Below are 20,582 nucleotides of genomic sequence, written 5' to 3'. Positions count from 1 at the left end.
TTTGGGACCTCATAGCAAATTTTGAGTGAGTAATCGTTTCTCTAGCCAGATTCATCAGTTCTAACACCTGGAATACCCATACAACTTGTGACCCAGAAAAGACAACAGAGCAGGCTGTATAAATAACGTCAGAGAGAAAGGCCATGAACAGCAGATATCACAGGGTGGCAACAGTAACACTGATCAGTAGCATGGAGACTGCTTACATAGGTCACTACAAATTTAAAATGGTTCAAATGGCTCTGAGCACTATGGGACTTAACATCAGAGGTCATCAGTCCCTTAGAACTACTTAAACCTAACTAACCTAAGGACATCACACACATCCATATCTGAGGCAGGATTCGAACCTGTGACCGTAGCAGTCACACGGTTCCGGAGTGGAGCGCCTAGAACCGCTCAGCCACCGTGGCCAGCTTACAAATTAAAACATGGTCGAGGGGCATCTATCTTATTAGCAAAACTCTTAATTTTGTAAAACAATAAATGTTCCCAGAAACAAATATTGATTCTGACTGGCGGAGATGTAGAAGCATATCCAATCATATCCGTGGCTCTAGAGCTGCCAGTGAAAATGATGGTAGCCACCTGATACTCCCAACAAACAGATGTCCAAGGTTAAGAGGCAACAAAATTCAGGATCTTGATGAATGACACACACACACACACACACACAGCTGGCGTATGCTTGTGTGTGTGTGTGTGTGTGTGTGTGTGTGTGTGTTTCATCAACTTCATGAAGGCTACAGAACACTGTGGATTCGAAATGTTACAACCATGAAATAGATTGGTCCTACTTCGTGGTTTGATTATAAGAAAGGTGGGGTTTTTACTGGAAAACATGTGGAGCACAGTTTGATGAGATTCAGGGGAGATCCTGCCTGGCAAAGGGAGTCAAGGCACATTTCAAGTAATTCTGTCTGAAGGTGAACAGCAGGGAGTCGACGTCCCAGGTATGCAAAAAGAATTGACAAGTTTGATTATTAGCAAATTGGTGGATAGTGACTACATAAGTGAGGAAGAGTTGGTGTCATTGAAACTGAGCAGAGAAAATCTCCCACTTCAGGACTAGAGTGGAGCAAGAGTTCAGTCTTACTCCATGATGACAGACTGGGTTCAAGAATTTCAGAGCTGAAGATGCCACTAAGCACCTGGCAACCACACAGTCCCTTAGGATAAGACTACGGTGCAATGAATATGGAGGAAAGCAGTGTGATCTGCACCCCAAGAGGTGTGGGCAAGAAAGCAGAAACATTAAGCTTTCACATGCTGCTAGTCTTTAGTTCACAAAGACGGGGCATCTATGTCAGCTTTTTATAAAAGAGAACTTCCAAAAACTGGGACTGCGACAATGTCCAAGTGCTGGGTACCCAAGTGGAGTTCTGGGTCAGAACAGAATACAGTACAATGACAGGAATGCATGGCTCGTGTTTCTCGCAGGACAGAAATGGTTGGTTGGTTGGTTGGCTGGATGATAAAAGGGACCAAACTACTAGGTCATCAGCCCCTTTTTCTCGAACAGACAGGTGTATATGACTGTAGATCACAGAGCCTACTGCGCAAAACTCAGGGGAAGAAAACCCCAAGGTCTACCAACGATCAAATGAAGCAGAGATAAGGGACAAAAACAAGAAAGGAAGACAGAGGAAGAAAGGCAGGCAAGGTGCCCCATCTAGGGAGCAGCCAGAAGCCCATGAAAGCAGAATGCAATGAGTGGACATACATCCCCAGCCCTGACCAATTACCAGATGTACCCCACTCAGAAATTGCCTACGAAAGACTAGCAACACGGGCAGTGCAAGAAAAGCACACAGAGACAAAAGATGAACAAGTTTAACATTGCATGCGAGAGGGGGGAAGAAGAGCAGGTCGGGTGAGGATGGGCTGGACCATCAAGCCCAGACAGTCACAGCCTGGTCTGAGCAGTGGAGGCAACACAACGTTCTGCCAACCCCTCAATGGGCCGATAAGGTTAAGTGGCCCCCATTAAAGAGTGTGGCAAAAGCCCCCTTAACGAATAAAATGCAAAACTAAGTCAGTTGCTGATGCATCGTCTCTTAACACCAGGGATAGCGAGTCAGGGAGATTAAAGTGTCTGCCACAGGGCGGCTAGGTTGGGACAGCCCAGCAAAATGTCAAACTGGAACCACAACAACAGTGGGGTGGGTCCTCGCAATGGAGAAGATGACCATGAGTCAACCAGGTACAGCCGATGCTGAACTGGCAAAGGACAATGCAGTCATTGCCAGAGGCCTGCATGGACGACCTCCACAGACTAGTAGCCTCTTTTATCACCTGTACTTTGCTTGACAGTAAGCCATTCCATCGTCCAGATTCCTGAAACTTGATGTTGCAATACCAACTGGAGGTCTGTATCCGGAATACCAATGTGAAGAGATGGTTTACTGGTAGCCAGTTTGGGCAGGCTATCAGCGAGTTCATTCCCCAGCACCCCGACATGGCCTGAGGTCCAGATGATCACAGAGCATCCACACTGTTCAAGGGGAAAGAGGAAATCCTGGATAGCAATGACCAAGGGATGGTGAGGATAACTGGTCAAGACCTTGCAAACTGCTTAAGGAGTCATTGCAGATGAGGAAGGATCCACCGGCGCAGGAACGGATATGCTCAAGAGCATGAGAGGTGGCTACGAACTCCGCAGTGTATACATTACAGCCATCTGACAAGGAATGCAGTTCAGTACGTCCCATGTGAGTGTAAGCAAAGTGCATATGACAAGCAACCATTGAACCATCAGTATAGACTACTTCTGAACCCTGGGGTCTGTGGCTGAGGGATGCACCACAGAGGTGTATGTGTGTGGATCTAGAGGAGAGGTGGAAACAACTGGAGGTCAGAGAGGACGAACTGGGTGCGGATTGCGATCATAATCCCTAATCCGGGCCACTGTTGTGGGAGATGGATTTCCTTGTTTGGAAAGATAAGATGGTAGTTTGGGTGTTTAGGGGAGTTGCGAATGTGAATAGCATAACTGACAAGCTGTTGTTGGCACCTGATGTGCAATGGAAAGACCCCAGCGTCAACAAGTAAGCTGTTCACAGGGCTAATTCGAAAGGCTCCCATTGCAAGTCGAGCCCCAAAGTGGTGTATCGGATCCAGTATCTGCAATGCTAAGGGTAATTCTGAACCATATGCCAGACTCCCATAATCATGACAGGACTGTATCAGCAATTTTTGTAAAGCTGCAGAAGGGTAGTATGATCTACACCCCCGCTGGTGTTACTCAGGCAGCAAAGTGTATTAAGGTGCAGCCAGCACTTTCACTTAAGCTGGTGAAGATGAGGAATCCACATCAACAGAGAATCGAAGACCAGTCATAAAAAAACGATAAGGGTAAGTCTCCACCACATTGAGTTGTTGGATGTTGAGGTAAAGTTCTGGTTGTGGGTGAATGGTATGATGTTGAAGGAAGTGCGTCATGCAAGTCGTGGTGGCTGAAAACTGAAAGCCATTGGTGAGGACCCATGCCTTCACCTTTCACATGGTGCCTTGCAGTCAATGTTCAGTGACATGCACACTAGAGGGTCAACAGTAGAGGCAAAAGTCATCAGCCTACAAGGAGGGTGACACCGAGGATCCCACAGCTACTGCCAGAGCAATGATGGCTACTCAGAGAGGGATACTCAGCAGAGCCCTGTGGAACTTCATACCCTTGAACTCAACCTGCAATATACAGTATGACAGGAAGTTGTGGATAAAAATCAGGAGCAGAGCCCGGAGACCCCACTTGTGTAAGGTAGCAAGGATGTGATGTCGCCACATGCTGTTGTAAGCCTTTTGCAGGTCGAAGAAGACGGCTACAAGGTGGTGCCGTTGGCCAAAAGCTGTTTGGATGGCAGACTCCAGGTAAATAAAATCATCAGTAATGGCTAGGACATGATGCTGGCAGTCCACTAGTAGTGGCTTGATCATTTGATTGTGGATGCAGTCCAGCCCTGGGGCTGCATCAGGGCAACGGCTAGGACACCGACGAAATTCCAAATGCTGAATGGAGCACTGTATGGCTGCAGGTGGTGTGTAGTAAAAGATAACTGCTTTCGCTCCACCCATTGTTTCTCTGCAGGGTGCTTGCCCAGTTTCAGCACTGGGACAATGATGCTTTCTCACCACTGTGGTGGGAACTCACCCTTGCTCCCAATGCAGTTAAAGATGGCAAGGATATGACGCTGACACTCCACTGGTAGATGCTTGGTCATTTGGTTGTGGATGTGTCCGGCCCTGAGGCTGCACCAGGGCAGTGGGCTAAGATACTGATGAATTTCCACTCGCAGAATGGAGTGTTATATGACTCCAGGTGGTAAAGATAATTGTTCTCACTCCACCCACTGTTTTAGAACATGAAAGGCAGGTTGATAATTCTCAGATGCTGAGGCTCAAGTATAATGCAGAGCAAAATGCTCAGCAATGGTGTCTGGGTCAGTGTATACAGTGCCATTCAAGGTAATACCTGGTACACCTGCACGTGTCTGGTATCCATAGAGATGTCTGATCTTGCCCCAAATCTGAGAAAGAGAGGAACATAGTCCGATGGCTGAAATGTACTGTTACCTGCATTTCTGCTTCCATTGTTTTAGGAGATGGTGGACCCTGGCGTGGAGCCACTTAAAGGAAATGAGGTGCTCCATCAACGGGTGCTACTTATGGCATTGGAGAGTCCGCCTACGATCTCTAATGGCCTCTGCGATTTCTGATGACCATCAAGGTACTGTCTTCTGTTGGGGAGGGCACAAGGAACAGGGGATCACTGAATCAGCTACCAAAATAATGGCTGCAGTTGTATACTGGACCACCTCATTGAAATCTCAATGTGTTGTGAGAGCCAAGGGTGACAGCAGAGGCAAAAGCACCGCAGTGAACACTATTGAGAGCCCATCTGGGCAGGCATTCAGGGGAGTGATGATGAGGGAGGGAAGCAGTGACTACCACACAGGCCATCATGGATTCTCCAGTGGATGAATGGGATAAGGCAAGTGCTGCAAATGGAAAGGGAAATGGCTGAGAAAGTTCTGTGTGCCACACTGAAGTGTCTGGGGGCACCAGTATTCAAGAGGCAAAGGTCAAGTTGTGCCAGTAAGTTTTCAAGGTCTTTACCGTAGCCAGTGGTCATGGTTCCATGCCACAAAGGGTTATAGGTGCTGAAATCACCCAAGATTAGAAAAGGTGGGGGGAGCTGTGAAACCAATGCAAACAGCATGTTCTGAGATATGGCACCACTGGGAGGGAGATTAACACTGCGGATGGTAATATCCTGAAACACCCTTACTCGAACAGCCACAGCCTCCAAAGCTGTCTTAAAAGGCACGTTTGCTATATAGAGTGTCCAGAAAATATGTACAAACTCCGCCTGACACCCTGTCATGTCCAGTATGATTCTTATAATATCCCTGGTATCCACAAAGTGCTGGGGTCCATGGGAAACGAGGTCTCCTGAAGGGCAATGAAAAACACTTAAAAGATGTTGTAGCTCAGCCAGGTGATGGAAAAAAACTGCTACAAATCCACTGAAGAATAATGTTGTTGATGTACTGTGATGCCATGAAGGGACCAAGGAGGTAGGTTATGCTCTAAGATCAGCTGCTGCCACTGGTTAAGGGTTTATAGTATCCATATACATAGGTTCTCAGTTCTATTGTGTGGTGCGAACCAGGGCCTCAGGGGCTGCCAGAATCTGCATCTCAGCCAGGGGAATGGAACAGGCACGACCTGGTGGCGTGGGAGCCACTGGAATGTCCTCCTTCTTGGAGGATTTTCTTTTCTTGTCTCAAAGTCCTGCGACTAGCAGCCTGTGGCTCCTTCAGCCACTGGCTGGTGTCTGGATGAAGACTGATGGAATCCTTGGAAGGAAGTGATCCGAGGGTACCCTTTCCGGCAAGAGAAGCCAGAGGAAGGTGATTCATCTCTGGCTGGGAGGTGGACACCAATGTCCCTGGTGAGTAGAAAGCCACTGATCCCAAAGTAAGTGCGAGGGAAGCAACAAGAGGGGAGCCCCCAGCCATCAGAGGGGCAGAAATTGTTTGAGCTGCCCTGAGAACCCACCGGAGGAGGAGTAACAGGCAGGAGTACCATCGCCAAAGGGGGTGTAGTTGTGGCTCTAGCATATGACACTGTTGTACATGCTGGGTGCAACCGGTCATACTACTTCTTGGCTACTTGGTAAGTTAATTGGTCCAGAATCTTGTCTTCTTGTGTCTTCTTCTCTCTCTCCAGAAAACAGTGCACAGGTGAGCAGGAAGAATGCATTGCAAAGACATGTTCCCAAATTTCAAGCACTTGAAGCACCGCATGGGAGGCAGAACATATGGTCTCACATCACACTGGTTTCACATTGCATCGGTATACCATCATATCGACTTTCCAGGCAATGCATCACTCCCAAAGGCCAGAATGAAGACACTGGTAGCAAACCTATTGTTCTTTGGCCCCCTATGTACACGACAGACGAAGTATACAAAACTTGTCATCAGATTGTAAGAGCAGATCTCTGTGGAAAATGATGGCTTGAACCATATTAAGACTTTTTTGGGGAGTGACAGTCACCAGTATGTCACCCAGCTTGTTACAAGTGAGCAGTGAGCAGTGCCCGTGACTGGGCAGAGGATGTTGTTTTGATCAAAATTGACCCACTCTTCACTTTGGAGATAGCTGCAACTTTCCCAAACTTGTCCTCTATAGTTTCTACAAAGAACAAAGGCTTTGTGATGAAGAAGGAATCTCCATCAGTCCCTGCGCAAACTAAGTATTGGGGTAAGTATTTCTCTGCCGGCTGCTTAGGCCTACGTTCCTTCCATGGCATAGTCAGGTAAGGGCACACTTTAGGGTCATATCTCTCTGCACTGAAAGAGGATGTCCTTTCACAGAGACTGCTGGGGCCGTATGGCCATCAGCGGGAGATAACTTCATCCACTTCATTTGCGGCTCATCCACCATGGTGTCACCCACTCCCAACAGGGAGTCTCCCCATAGGAGCCACCCAGTCTCACCAACAGCCACCTGGCCAGTAATCCACTGCTTGGAGTCCCCATGCTCCAGTCACTATAGGCACAGACTAATTGACATAAATGGGGAGTTTTCAGTCCAGGCACCAACAATGCGACTGCGATGGCTAACATACTAAGTTTTGGGTGTATTACCTTATTAAAGTGAAGGGTCCAAAGATAGAAAGGCACATAGGTGTAGCACACACTGTATTGGGCGACCTTGCCTGCACGACATGCACTTTTGGAGAATTTTGAAAATTGGTGGCAGGTCAAACCAACAATGAAAAGTTGTAGCAAATGCCGGAAATGGAAAGTTGAGTCCCAATCACAAACCAGGTCCACATAGGGTCTGTATCAAGAAAACCATCCAATGGAGAGGTAAAGGGGAAAGGGATAGTGGAAGTATAAGCTTGCACCACACAAAGGAAGTAATGCTACAGAGGCTGGGGTCCCGTGTTAGCTAACCATGTACTCACAGAAGAGTTGTGAGTTCCCTGGGGATGGGGGAGGGGGGACAGAAAGAAATGGAAGCCACAGGAAAGGGTCTAGGCAGAGGTACTTTGCATGGTACCTGGGAGCTGGCACTCCGACAAAGTTACAGATTGGGAGATGTACCAAAAGCTGAGGTCATTGACTTACAGTGCAGGGCTGATAAGAGATCCAATGGAGGTCACTATCACAGAGCCTGAAAACACAAAACACTGACAGCAGGCAGTGCTGTTGCCAGCTTTCACTGTGAAGCTCAAACGGTTGAGCCCAAAACAAGTCATCTACACATCTATGACATAGTCATATAAAAAAATCAGGTTATACGACTGGTTGAGGCAGATGAACAAAGAGGCTGTGCCAAGCCAACTGCAACTGTCAGGGATCTTCTTTCGCAGAGGTAAGTAAAATGTGATGGTGCCAAGAGGCATCATTTGCTTTATCCAGGTTTAATAAAAAGACTGCAATGAGGTGTGGGAGTTTAGAAAAAAGTCTGCTGGAATACTATTTCTAACCTAATATGAGGGTCAGTTGTGGATCACCACTAATGGAACTCACACTAATATGGGGACAAAAGACCCTATGATTCGAGAACCCAGCATAATTGTCAGGATACCATCTTTTCAACCAGTTTGCAGAGCTTGTTGGTGAGTCTAGTCTGTTTGTACCTGTCAATGGGTGGTCAGTTTTTGCCTGGCTTAAAGATAGGGATGACGATACTGTTGCTGTCACGCCTGTGAAAGTAAATACTTTCTAGCCAAATACAGCTGAAATCACTGAGTAGATGGAGTCTTTGGGTCACATTCAGATGTTGAACCACCTGATTTCGAATCAAACCAGGCACAGGCGCTGTACTGTGTGATGAGGTAAGAGCCTGAAGCAACTTTGAGTCAGTGAAATGCTCACTATATAATGCCGTGTGGCAGGAAGGGGGTTGGGGAGAATGAAGGATTGTCATTTATGCATTCTGAAGGTCGTCTGGTATGAAAAGAATGCTGATGCTGTCGCCAAGTAAATTGCAAGATGTTCAGGAAGGAGCCCGATGTGTTCGTACAAATACCACCCTGAAGGGAGACTCAAAACAGTTGTCGATCCTGGTGGCGCAGTAAACTATGAGCTTTGTTCATATCTGGCATGAAGAACCATACATTCCCAGGAGGAGATGTAGCACTCAAAGCATCCCTTCCTGCTGTATTTTTATGATAGTGAGTCTCTTAAAATTGAGACGGGTGATCTGAAGCAAGCCACCTTAGTCAGTGCAGGGACTTTGATAATCCTCAGTAGCTGTTGCAATGTCTTTAGTCCACCATGGCACCTGCTGGCAGCAGAGAGGGGGGGGGGGAGGGGGGCGGGGGTCCTGCAGAAAAGGGGAATAGCAGTTCCAGCAGTGTGGGTGATCGCGTCTGAGATGTCGTCCGTAACTTCATCAATGCAATGACAGCTGCCACCCATTCCATTCCAAGAAGTCCCTTCTGTACAGCATAGCCATTCATGGTCATTGCATCTGCAGTGGCGAGCAGTCCCTCTCAAAATATACCGAGGGTCTCACTGAAGCCTTCACTGACCATAATTATCCTCCCATCCTTGTACAAAATCAAATCTCCCGTGCCTTATCTTTCCAGTCTCCCACACCTCCCAAAGTCCCACAGCCCGACCATAGAGGAGTGTTCCCCTCGTAACTCAGTACTATCCGGGACTGGAGCAACTGAATTACATTCTCCGCCAAGGTTTCGATTACCTCCCGTCATGCCCTGAAATGAGAAATGTCGCCGGCCAGAGCGGCCGAGCGGTTCTAGGCGCTACAGTCTGGAACCGCGCGACTGCTACGGTCGCAGGTTCGAATCCTGCCTCGGGCATGGATGTATGTGATGTCCTTAGGTTAGTTAGGTTTAAGTAGTTCTAAGTTATAGGGGACTGATGACCAATGCAGTTAAGTCCCATAGTGCTCAGAGCCATTTTTTTGAGAAATGTCCTGCCCACTATCCTTCCCACCCCTCCTACCGTGGTAATCTGCCGTCCACTGAACCTACACAATATACTCGTCCATCCTTACACAACCCCCAATCCCTTACCTCATGGCTCATACCACTGTAATAGACCTAGATGCAAGACCCGTCCCATACATCCTCCTACCACCAACTACTCCAGTCTGGTCACTAATATCACCTATCCCACCAAAGGCAGCGCTACCTGTGAAACCAGTCATATGATTTACAGGCTAAGCTGCAACCTCTGTGCTTCATTCCATGTAGGCATGACAACCAACAAGCTGTCTGTCCACATGAATGCCCACCAACAAAATGTGGCCAAGAAACAAGTGGACCACCCTGTTGCTGAACATGCTGCCGAACATGATATCCCTCATTTTCATCACTGCTTCACAGCCTGTGCCATATGGATCCTTCCCACCAACACCAGCTTTTCTGAATTGCACATGTGGGAACTTTCCCTGCAATACATCCTACGTTCCCATAATCATCCTGGCCTCAACCTTCGTTAGTCACTGGCCTCACCCATCCAGCCCCCTCCCTGTTCCCATTCCAGCACTACACAGCCGTCATTTCACCGCCTCACCCAGTCTTTTAATTTCTTTTATTTCTCTCCTTTCCGCTACTACCCCCTCCCCCCTCCGCACCTTCTCTCCTGCCCTCCATCTAAACTGCAACACTTGACTGTCTGCCACTCCCACCATACTATCCCTCCCCCTCCCCCTCCCCACCCCAGCCTCATCCTTACCCCCACCAGTCGCCACTCCCATCATGCACTGGTGCTGCTGTTCGCAGTGTGGTTTCAGCTCTCTGAGACTGCAGATGTGTGTGCAAGTTGCGTTTATGTGTGTGTGTGTGTGTGTGTGTGTGTGTGTGTGTGTGTGTGTGTGTGTGTGTGTGTGTGTGTTTACTGCTGACAAAGGCCTTAATGGCTGAAAGCTTTAATTGTGTGAATCTTTTTATTGTGCCTATCGCGACTCTTCCTTCTTTGGTGTGGGCACACTCTATTTGGTGTATGCATAAAAACTGACACTTGCACTTAGGTTGACAACCACGCACTAACACAACACAAGCTCTAATGTTCTGTTGACTTAAAGTGTGAGTGTGGATCTGGGTTATATCGGCTTATTCCTCCACATCACCTTCCACTTCTTTACGAGGTGACTTACTTGGAATTTGCAGCCACTCTTCTCTACTGAATAGCCAGCTGCTGGAAAACCTCTTGACTTCTTCTCCATCGAATAACGCTAGGTACAGGAATTTTTAGACTCTTTCTACTTATGAAATAAGTAGACATACAAACTTCACTTTTCGTCAACTAACGATGTATTTGACCTACATACACAATAAAAATCTCACTTTCCACATGAATATGTAACTCCCTGCAAGTCTCTCGTACAGTCTGACATTAGAAACAATTTGAGTTACAGTTAAAAGAAAGTTGGCTTGGATACCATGACCTTTCTTAACATGAATCATAAAATGAGTCTTGCCTCTAACGAGGTTGCGTCAAGAGTCTACAAGAGTATTTTTCAATTGTTCTTGTTTTAATAACAATAGTCAATAACACAATAAGCACAGAGCTGCTTATAAACTCCATGGTTCTTCCTCACAAACTCCCTAAAACATCTATGGCTTGCCCGACAGGTACCTGTCGGTGCCATCCGGCCGCCACATCTACTTTCTTCTCCCGACTGATTTTAAACCTGCACACACTAAAATGTGATGCATAGTAGGTAGGATTCTACCATCCAACACTCATATCCAGAATATCGTGTGTTCAAGATGGTAGAAGCCTGAGTGGTTCTACAATTTACACAGATATTCTCAAATCACTACAACGCCAGATAATGGCTGTGGTCGCTACAACAGCCCCCTTGGTGGGAGTGAAGAACCATCTTGAAAGTGTGCAGGGAAGTGCACATGACAGTCAGATCTCATGATGCGGTGTGGTACAGAAGCTGCTGGTGAAGGTGGTGCAGCTGTCAGGGTCACTTCTGGGGCATAGGTGGGCACTGGACGAGCTGGAGGAGGAGGCGGTGGTTATCAGTCCACGGGTGGTGGTGGCTCATGGAAAATGTAGGCTGTTTTCACTCTGTCTACGGTGACTGTGTTACGTTTTCCATTGAAGAGAATGTCCCTGGTGCGGTCTCCCCTGCTGACAATCTGATGTTGACCATTGTAGGGCGGCTGGAGAGCCTGTCTGATGCTGTCCACTATATCACATGTGAGCGTAGCCTGAGGTCCTTGTGTGCGAACAGCTCTATGTGCTCTCTGAGATACCCAATGAGCACAGATGGGTCGATCTCTTGTCACGGGGTGGCTTCTAGGAAATTGTGGGGTGGTCTCAGTGTTTCCCCATATACTAGCTTTGCCTAGGAATCACCCAGGCCTGGTCTGTAGGTGTTGTGAAGCCCGAAGAGGACAACTGGCAGAGCCTCGTCTACAAAGTCACATGGCACATAAGGGCCACTTTTAGGATGCAGTGCCATTGATCTACCACTCTGTTGTTGGCTGGGTGGTAGCTGGTCGTCCGATGATGGCTCGTGCTACAAAGTGCTGCCAGTTTTGTGAACAATTTAACCTAAATTGTCTGTCTCCATTGGTTATGACAGAGAGGGCAGCCAAATCATGATATTCAGTGCGTTATGAAGGCCTGCGCCAAGGTTTCAGCTGAGATATTTTCAATCAGAATTGCCTCAGGAAAACGGTGATGCTGTTGACAGTAAGGGCATGTAACACTTGCTGTTTAGGGGCAGCAGCAGTCCAGCAACATCAGCATGGACATATCAAAAGTGTTATGTCAGGGAAATTACATACTGGTGCATGAACATGCCTGCTAACCTTGCTGTGTTGGTTCCATAGACAGCACTTCACCTACTCTCTGCAGCCCTTCTTCACCCTGAGCACATGAGGCGAACTAGAAATAGATGTAGCGTAGACCTTGTACCTGGGTGGTTCAGGTTGTGCAGGGATTTGAACACTTACTGACGAAAGTTTGGAGGCAGGTATGGATGTGGCTTGGCTGTGGACACGTCACAATACAGTTGTTCACTGGGCCAGGAATATCCACAAGTTGTAGTTGTTAAGATGACCGTGTGTCTTTTAACAGGTCTTGAAGCTCTTGATCTAACCTCTGCACTTCTGCTGTACAGTCCATTGTAGAGATCCTTCTGACACGAGAGAGGCAGTTTGCCATGATGTTATCCAAACGAGAGATGTGCTGGACATCTGTGGTGATTTGGGCTATGTACAACAGCTGAATGTGTTGTCTCCGTGAGCAGCTCATGTTATTATGCCAGTAGGAAAATGCCAATGGCTTATGTTCAGTCAATGTTGTGAAGGCACGAGCTTCAATGTGATGGCAGAAACACTCGATCGCTTCATACATCACCAGTAATTCCATGTTGTGCACACTCCACTTCTGAGAGGCAGTCAGCTTTTTAGAAAAGAAAGCTAGCAGCTGCCATTCTTGTCCACCACGCCCACCAGTGTGGCTGTCAGTAGCTCTTGAACTTCAGCTGCATGGGGAAGGTACCGTCAATAAAAGTTCAGCATGCGTAAACAGTGCCTTAATGTTTTTATGGGGCCATCCAGGACAGCTGGCAGATTGCCTCAACCTTTGTGGGCAATGGTAGCAAGTCGGGGGAGGGGGGGCTAATGCAGTGGCCTAGAAAGTGTACCTGTAGCTGTCCACAGACATGCTTTGCCACATTCAATATGATTCCATGTCCACTCAGTAGTTGGAAAATCTGGACAAGATACTGGCAGTGATGTTCTGGTGATGTGGAGAACACTAAGAGGTCATCCAAGTATGCAAAGCAAAACAGCAGACGGAGAAGCACTGAATTGATGAACTTCTGCCATGTCTGCACCGCGTTCCTCAGGACAAAAGTCATGAACTTGCTCTCAAATAAACCAAATGGTGTGATAATGGCTGTCTTCGGGATGTCCTTAGTTTGCCACCAGTATCTGTGTGTAGACCTTGGTGCCAACTAGTATACTGTATACACAAGAGCCACTCAACACACAGTGGTAGTTGTGAAGCAGACATACCGGGTATCTGTCAGGAATCATGCAGGTGTTACAAACTCTCTTGTCTCCACAAAACCACCATGCACCATACTTCTTAGGTACGAGGTGCAGAGGCGAAGACCAGGGGCTATCAGATGGATGCATAATGTCCTCTTTAATCATGTAATTGAACTCGGCCTTTGCTATCTTCAATTAGTCTGACGCTAGTCTTCGGTGTTGGCAGATAAGTGGCCCTTCAATTGACTTGATTTGATAGACAATGTTGTGTCAGACATCCTTCGGTATGCCTGGTGGCTTTGTTAATGCCAGAATGTCTTTCAGTAGTGTGGTATATTTGTTGTCAGCAGCGGTTATCAGCTGGGCAGATTGGATGGATGTCTGGTGCCGGAAGCCTGTGGCCATCAGCCCGATGGCCTGGTCTACAAGGCAGGCATTGGACATGTCTGGCAAAAGGTTACAGTAAACCAAGAAATCTGCACATATAATTGGTTCACCCATTTCTGCCACAGTGAAATTCCATGGGAAGGCATGTCGGAGGCTGAAATCCAGCTCTATTCTGTGCAGGCTGTACATGGAGATAGGTGAATAACTCGCAGCCGCCAGGCAGAATGTTGTATGTGTTCGGCACCAATGTAGCAGTGTGCATAGATAGTTACATAAATGGGAGCCAGTGCACATCAGGTGCTTACAGCCTGTGCACTGACTGCTGAAGAATTGGCGCTGTGATGTTGGCTGCAAATGATATGAAGAGCCTATGATCAATTGCCACCAGCATTTGGGTACATGTACAGCTTGGTGCTGCATTGCGCACATTCCCTGAAGTGCCAATGGTAGCAGCAGATGTCTTCTGTGCATCAGATGTCAGTGCGGGTGAGAGAGATGCAGCTCTGCTGCGAGAGCACCTATTATTCCTTTGCCGGCTGCGATCTCCACCAACACCGCAACATGCTACCAGCTGACTAATCCATCGTGTCAGCTAATCGACTTTCACTAGTAATGCCTTGTACTAGGCATGTGCTACTATGGTGGTAGTACTCGTGCACAGCCCAGTTTATACTGTGATGGGTGCAGATGATACAGCGTCCAGTACTTTCTCGGCCAGTTCTGCCACAGCATCTACTGACATCTCTGACTGCATTGTAATAATTACTTTGATACAGGGAGGCAAGCAACTGCTCCAGATCATATGCAACAGCTGATGAGGTACAGTACCTGCGTCAATTCTGTTTCTAAAATACCGCAGGTACTGGGACGGTCTTCAGTCACCAATATGCTCTTGGGTCAGTACCTGTCAAACGTGCTCCATTTGAGATGCAAAAACATGGAAGAACAGTTCTGACTTCAAGTGGTTGTATGCATTCCCTTCAGGTGGTGCGACAATGATGTCCTTAACTTCTGCCACGTATTGCTGTTCCAATTGGCTCACCACCAATGTGAATTTAGAAGCACCTGCAGTCACACCAGAATAGAAAAAATTTGCCTCTACCTGGGCAAACCACAAGGCTGGGTTGTGCGCACAGAATGGTGGTAGGCTAACGGCTGGTCTGGGCATGGTTGGGTTCACAGTCTCTGAACTTTCATCCATTGTGTTGTTTACTTGTGTTACGTACACACAGGCGATTATCAGTTTGGCTCTTATTTATGAGCCTCTACTATGCCTGCTACAGGAATAACACATACCAGAATATCTTCAATACAACAGTGGAAATTTGACGTAGAACGTTAAATACAGAGCTCACATTGATGAATGCTAAATACTGGGCTCGCAAGACTAGGAACACAAGAACAGATCAGTTGCACTTAGTGAGCTCGTTGTTTGCTTGCATTACTAGATACATTGTAGATAGGAACCCATATAAAGAACAAAAAGAAGGCATAGAATAACCAACATACAAAAAGTAACAAAACAAGGAATAAAAGTTCTGCACATCATGAGAGCAAAACACAGCATCTCTAGTGGAATGCGTAGAACTATTTTGTGCATGTGTGAAAATTGACACTGACACTCGGGGTGACACTCTCACAGTAACACAACTCACGCCAGATGATGGTTGTGATACTACAATTGTACATACCCTATATGCTTTGCATCTCAGTGAGTGAATACGTGAGACAAGAGTGACAAGGGACCTCTGGTCGGAAAGTAAACTTTCCAGTACAAAGCAAAATATTTGATAATGTGTAAAATATCTATTTTTGTGTTCTTGTACAGTATAGCAATTTACTTCATTTTGTACACATAGGTATATATCTGAAAGTTGTCTAAATCCCACAGGAGTCAATAAAATCATTAAAAGCAACTGAAGTTAGTCTTCTGAAAATTTCTCTCTTGTTGTTACATGGAAATAACATTGGCCCGACAAGAGGTCCCCTTCCTCCTAAATCTCGCAGCTACATATGCAGTTCACATCTGGAACTGTGATGGCTTTAGAGCAACAAGACGCTAATACAGAAACTATTAAAAAAACGAGATCCGGTCTGCAATTTGTTGCAAAATCAAGAGAGGTTTATTAGTGGATTATCAAAAATACTAAGGAAAATTTTGAAGATCGTGATAAAACTTGTTCACAACAGTTTTCACATGGACCAGCAAGTTCACATCATATAAAGTAACTCATTGCAGCATGGGCATATTTATTTCTTGGTTGCATTCAGAACTGGAATATTCTAGGTCATGTGTGAGACTGTGAACAAATGATTTAACTGTCTACTCCCAGAAAGTGATCTAGTGTCATTACTAGTCTTTTCCACAATTATCTGGAAAACCACTGTCATGGAGAAGACACAATGTTCATTCACTCTGACAACTCTGTACGACAGAACAAGAACAATACCTTACTAGGATATATCACTTACAGAGAGGGAGGGAGGGAGAGAGGGAGAGCGAGAGAACTGTTTTGTTATTCATGCCAATACGGTACATTAAATTTGCAAGTGACTGGTCATTTGGACTTTAAACACAAAATTTAGGGTCACTTACCTCTCTTCCAAACAGGAATTGAGAAGTCTGTACATAACAAATGTTCACTCTGCTGTTGCTACTGCATATGAAATTGGTGAAGTAGTTGGGAAAACATATGATTGACTAAATTTCTTGACAAATAGTAGTGCTAACAGAGTATCTCATGTAACTAAATGAAACTACTTGGAGTTCAATTTATGAAGGTAACATACACTGCAAAATGAACACTGATGGAAATGAATTTGTGCACCTCATCTTTCCTGAAGATAATCTGTTGCATTTTTTGGAGCAGTAATTCGAACAGAGATGACAAGAAAATGCTTTTATCTTTTTAAAAACAGCTGAACCCCTATTACAGTGATGAATACAAAGACAATCTGTATCCTGAAGTAGAGTCAGAACCTGAACCAGAACCTCAAGTCAGTGACAATGGGGATCATGAGGAACAAACTGACCCGCTAGATATTCTAGAACCGAAGAGGGGCAGAAAAAAAAGAGGGAAAAATGCTGTCTGTAAAAATCTAAGATCTTGAACCCCCTCTGATAATTTTTTTTGAAGTAGAAAACAAATCCTTTCACCAGTATAAATACACTCCTGGAAATTGAAATAAGAACACCGTGAATTCATTGTCCTAGGAAGGGGAAACTTTATTGACACATTCCTGGGGTCAGATACATCACATGATCACACTGACAGAACCACAGGCACATAGACACAGGCAACAGAGCATGCACAATGTCGGCACTAGTACAGTGTATATCCACCTTTCGCAGCAATGCAGGCTGCTATTCTCCCATGGAGACGATCGTAGAGATGCTGGATGTAGTCCTGTGGAACGGCTTGCCATGCCATTTCCACCTGGCGCCTCAGTTGGACCAGCGTTCGTGCTGGACGTGCAGACCGCGTGAGACGACGCTTCATCCAGTCCCAAACATGCTCAATGGGGGACAGATCCGGAGATCTTGCTGGCCAGGGTAGTTGACTTACACCTTCTAGAGCACGTTGGGTGGCACGGGATACATGCGGACGTGCATTGTCCTGTTGGAACAGCAAGTTCCCTTGCCGGTCTAGGAATGGTAGAATGATGGGTTCGATGACGGTTTGGATGTACCGTGCACTATTCAGTGTCCCCTCGACGATCACCAGTGGTGTACGGCCAGTGTAGGAGATCGCTCCCCACACCATGATGCTGGGTGTTGGCCCTGTGTGCCTCGGTCGTATGCAGTCCTGATTGTGGCGCTCACCTGCACGGCGCCAAACACGCATACGATCATCATTGGCACCAAGGCAGAAGCGACTCTCATCGCTGAAGACGACACGTCTCCATTCGTTCCTCCATTCACGCCTGCCGCGACATCACTGGAGGCGGGCTGCACGATGTTGGGGCGTGAGCGGAAGACGGCCTAACGGTGTGCGGGACCGTAGCCCAGCTTCATGGAGACGGTTGCGAATGGTCCTCGCCGATACCCCAGGAGCAACAGTGTCCCTAATTTGCTGGGAAGTGGCGGTGCGGTCCCCTACGGCACTGCGTAGGATCCTACGGTCTTGGCGTGCATCCGTGCGTCGCTGCGGTCCGGTCCCAGGTCGACGGGCACGTGCACCTTCCGCCGACCACTGGCAACAACATCGATGTACTGTGGAGACCTCACGCCCCACGTGTTGAGCAATTCAGCGGTACGTCCACCCGGCCTCCCGCATGCCCACTATACGCCCTCGCTCAAAGTCCGTCAACTGCACATACGGTTCACGTCCACGCTGTCGCGGCATGCTACCAGTGTTAAAGACTGCGATGGAGCTCCGTATGCCACGGCAAACTGGCTGACACTGACGGCGGCGGTGCACAAATGCTGTGCAGCTAGTGCCATTCGACGGCCAACACCGCGGTTCCTGGTGTGTCCGCTGTGCCGTGCGTGTGATCATTGCTTGTACAGCCCTCTCGCAGTGTCCGGAGCAAGTATGGTGGGTCTGACACACCGGTGTCAATGTGTTCTTTTTTCCATTTCCAGGAGTGTATGAGATCTCAGGGTTCTGTTTTTGGGGGTTTTGTGAATTCCAAATTTTATGTGGTTCTAGGTCCATTAATGAAACCAAAATTAAAATTTGGTCTAAAAGATGCCATAAAATAGAATATCAATACTTTGCCAAAAAAGGTGTGCAGGGTTTATCAATTTTTCTTACTTTGGGGGCCAATTTATTTGGTTTTAAATTTTTGTATACTGTAATGTGCTACAGATCTGAAGCAGTTAACTATTTAATGTGTAATGTTGACTTAAAGAAGTCTGTACCATTTGAAAGAACATTTCAGAATAATATGTAGGCAGAATTTGTTTCATAAATATGTTGAATTAAACAATGGTAATAAAGTGGAATTTTAAAACTATCATATCAAAACATCTATTTTCCAGACCAAATATTCAACCTGTCATAATTCACTCCAATTTAGTGACAATTTTTTCTCTCTTTTACTTATTGCTCAGAATTTAATGATGAACATAGAAATTGCAATAGCTCAAAACCCAAAATTTTCGGTAAGAGGTACCTTTCCACTTTTCGTCTCACATCATGCCATTTCATTCCTTTAACAAAGGAGAATTATCATAAAAGAAGTCCAACTAATCTTTCTAACAATGGTAGTGAAGCTATGTGATGAGAACACATGATAAGGCGTGATTTTAAATGGAGAATTACCCAAGGAATAACTAATGACACTGACAAATTTGACACTGATATCTCCAGCTTAATTCACAGACACTTGTAACCATTTCACACCACAGAATTAGACAATGATGTATCCGCAAGAGCAGGTTAACAGCAGGAACAAAACTTTTGTTTGATATGACAAACAACATACAAATGAAAAAAGTTTGTAAACGTTAAACCTGTTTGTGTGTGTGTTGCTGTCACTTGGTGAGTGGATTTTTTAATCTATCCATTTACCAGGTGTACCAGTATGAAATGAGCATTAAGATACAAATGTGTCGATTGGGAACATTTGTTGTGAACGAGCCTTAATTTTTTTTTTTGTTTGGTTGGTATGACATCTGTCAAAGATATTTAGTATACATCAAGTCATGGAACAAACAATATCATATGTTTTCATCGTGTTAACAATGTAGAATTTTGTCAAGGAAGGTGATGACTTGCAGAAAGCATTAATTTTTTGTTTTCATTTGAAAAAAAGTGCTGCAGAGTCACATAGAATGCTTGTCGAAGCATATGGTGATCATGCTATATCGGAAGCAACATACAAAAGATGGTTTCAACGGTTCAGAAATAATGATTTTGATGTAAAAAATGAAGAATGTGGAAGACCACCAAAAAAGTTCGAAGACACCGAATTGCAAGCAATATTGGATGAAGATGATACTTTGAGTCAGAAGCAAATGGCAGCATTGCTAAATGTTGCAAAACAAACAATTTCTGACCATTTGAAAGCTATGGGAAAGATCCAAAAGTGTGGAAAATGGGTGCCACATGAATTGAATGAAAGACAGATGGAAAAGCAAAAAACCATTTGTCAAATTTTGCTGCAAAGACATGAAAGAAAATCAATTTTGCATTGAATTGTTACTGGCGATGAAAAATGGATTTATTTTAAGAATCCTAAACGGGAAAAATCATGGGTTAATCCGGGAGTAACATCAAAATCGACTGCAAAACCAGATCGATTCGGCAAGAAGACAATGCTCTGTGTCTGGTGGGATCAGAAAGATGTGGTGTATCATGAGCTTCTAAAACCTGGTGAAACTGTGAGTACTAATTGCTACAGACAACAAATGATCAATTTGAACTAAGCATTGATCGAAAAAAGATCAGAATGGGCCAGAAGACATGGCAAAGTAATTTTTTTACATGACAATGCACCTGCACGCAAAGCAAAACTGGTTCAGGATACAATCAAAACACTTGGCTGGGAGCTGCTACCCCACCTGCCGTATTCACCAGACTTGGCCCTTCCGACTACCATTTATTTTCATCAATGGGACACGCATTGGCTGAGGAACACTTCGATTCCTACGAAGAAGTCGAAAATTAGGTGTCTGATTAGTCTGCTTCAAAAAACGAACATTTCTATTGGCATGGTGTCCACAAATTGCCAGAAAGGTGGTCAA

The 20,582-nt window shown here is 45.9% G+C and overlaps 1 protein-coding gene across 1 annotated transcript in view; it reads right to left on the bottom strand.

Moving 5' to 3' along the window:
- Window positions 1-20,582, bottom strand: part of LOC126260136 (broad-complex core protein isoforms 1/2/3/4/5-like) — an 88,779-nt gene that overhangs the window by 14,367 nt on the left and 53,830 nt on the right. The window lies entirely within an intron of this gene.

This window comes from Schistocerca nitens, chromosome 5 (assembly GCF_023898315.1).
Source record: "Schistocerca nitens isolate TAMUIC-IGC-003100 chromosome 5, iqSchNite1.1, whole genome shotgun sequence".
Taxonomy (NCBI): domain Eukaryota; kingdom Metazoa; phylum Arthropoda; class Insecta; order Orthoptera; family Acrididae; genus Schistocerca; species Schistocerca nitens.
This window is presented reverse-complemented; position numbering and strand designations above follow the sequence as displayed.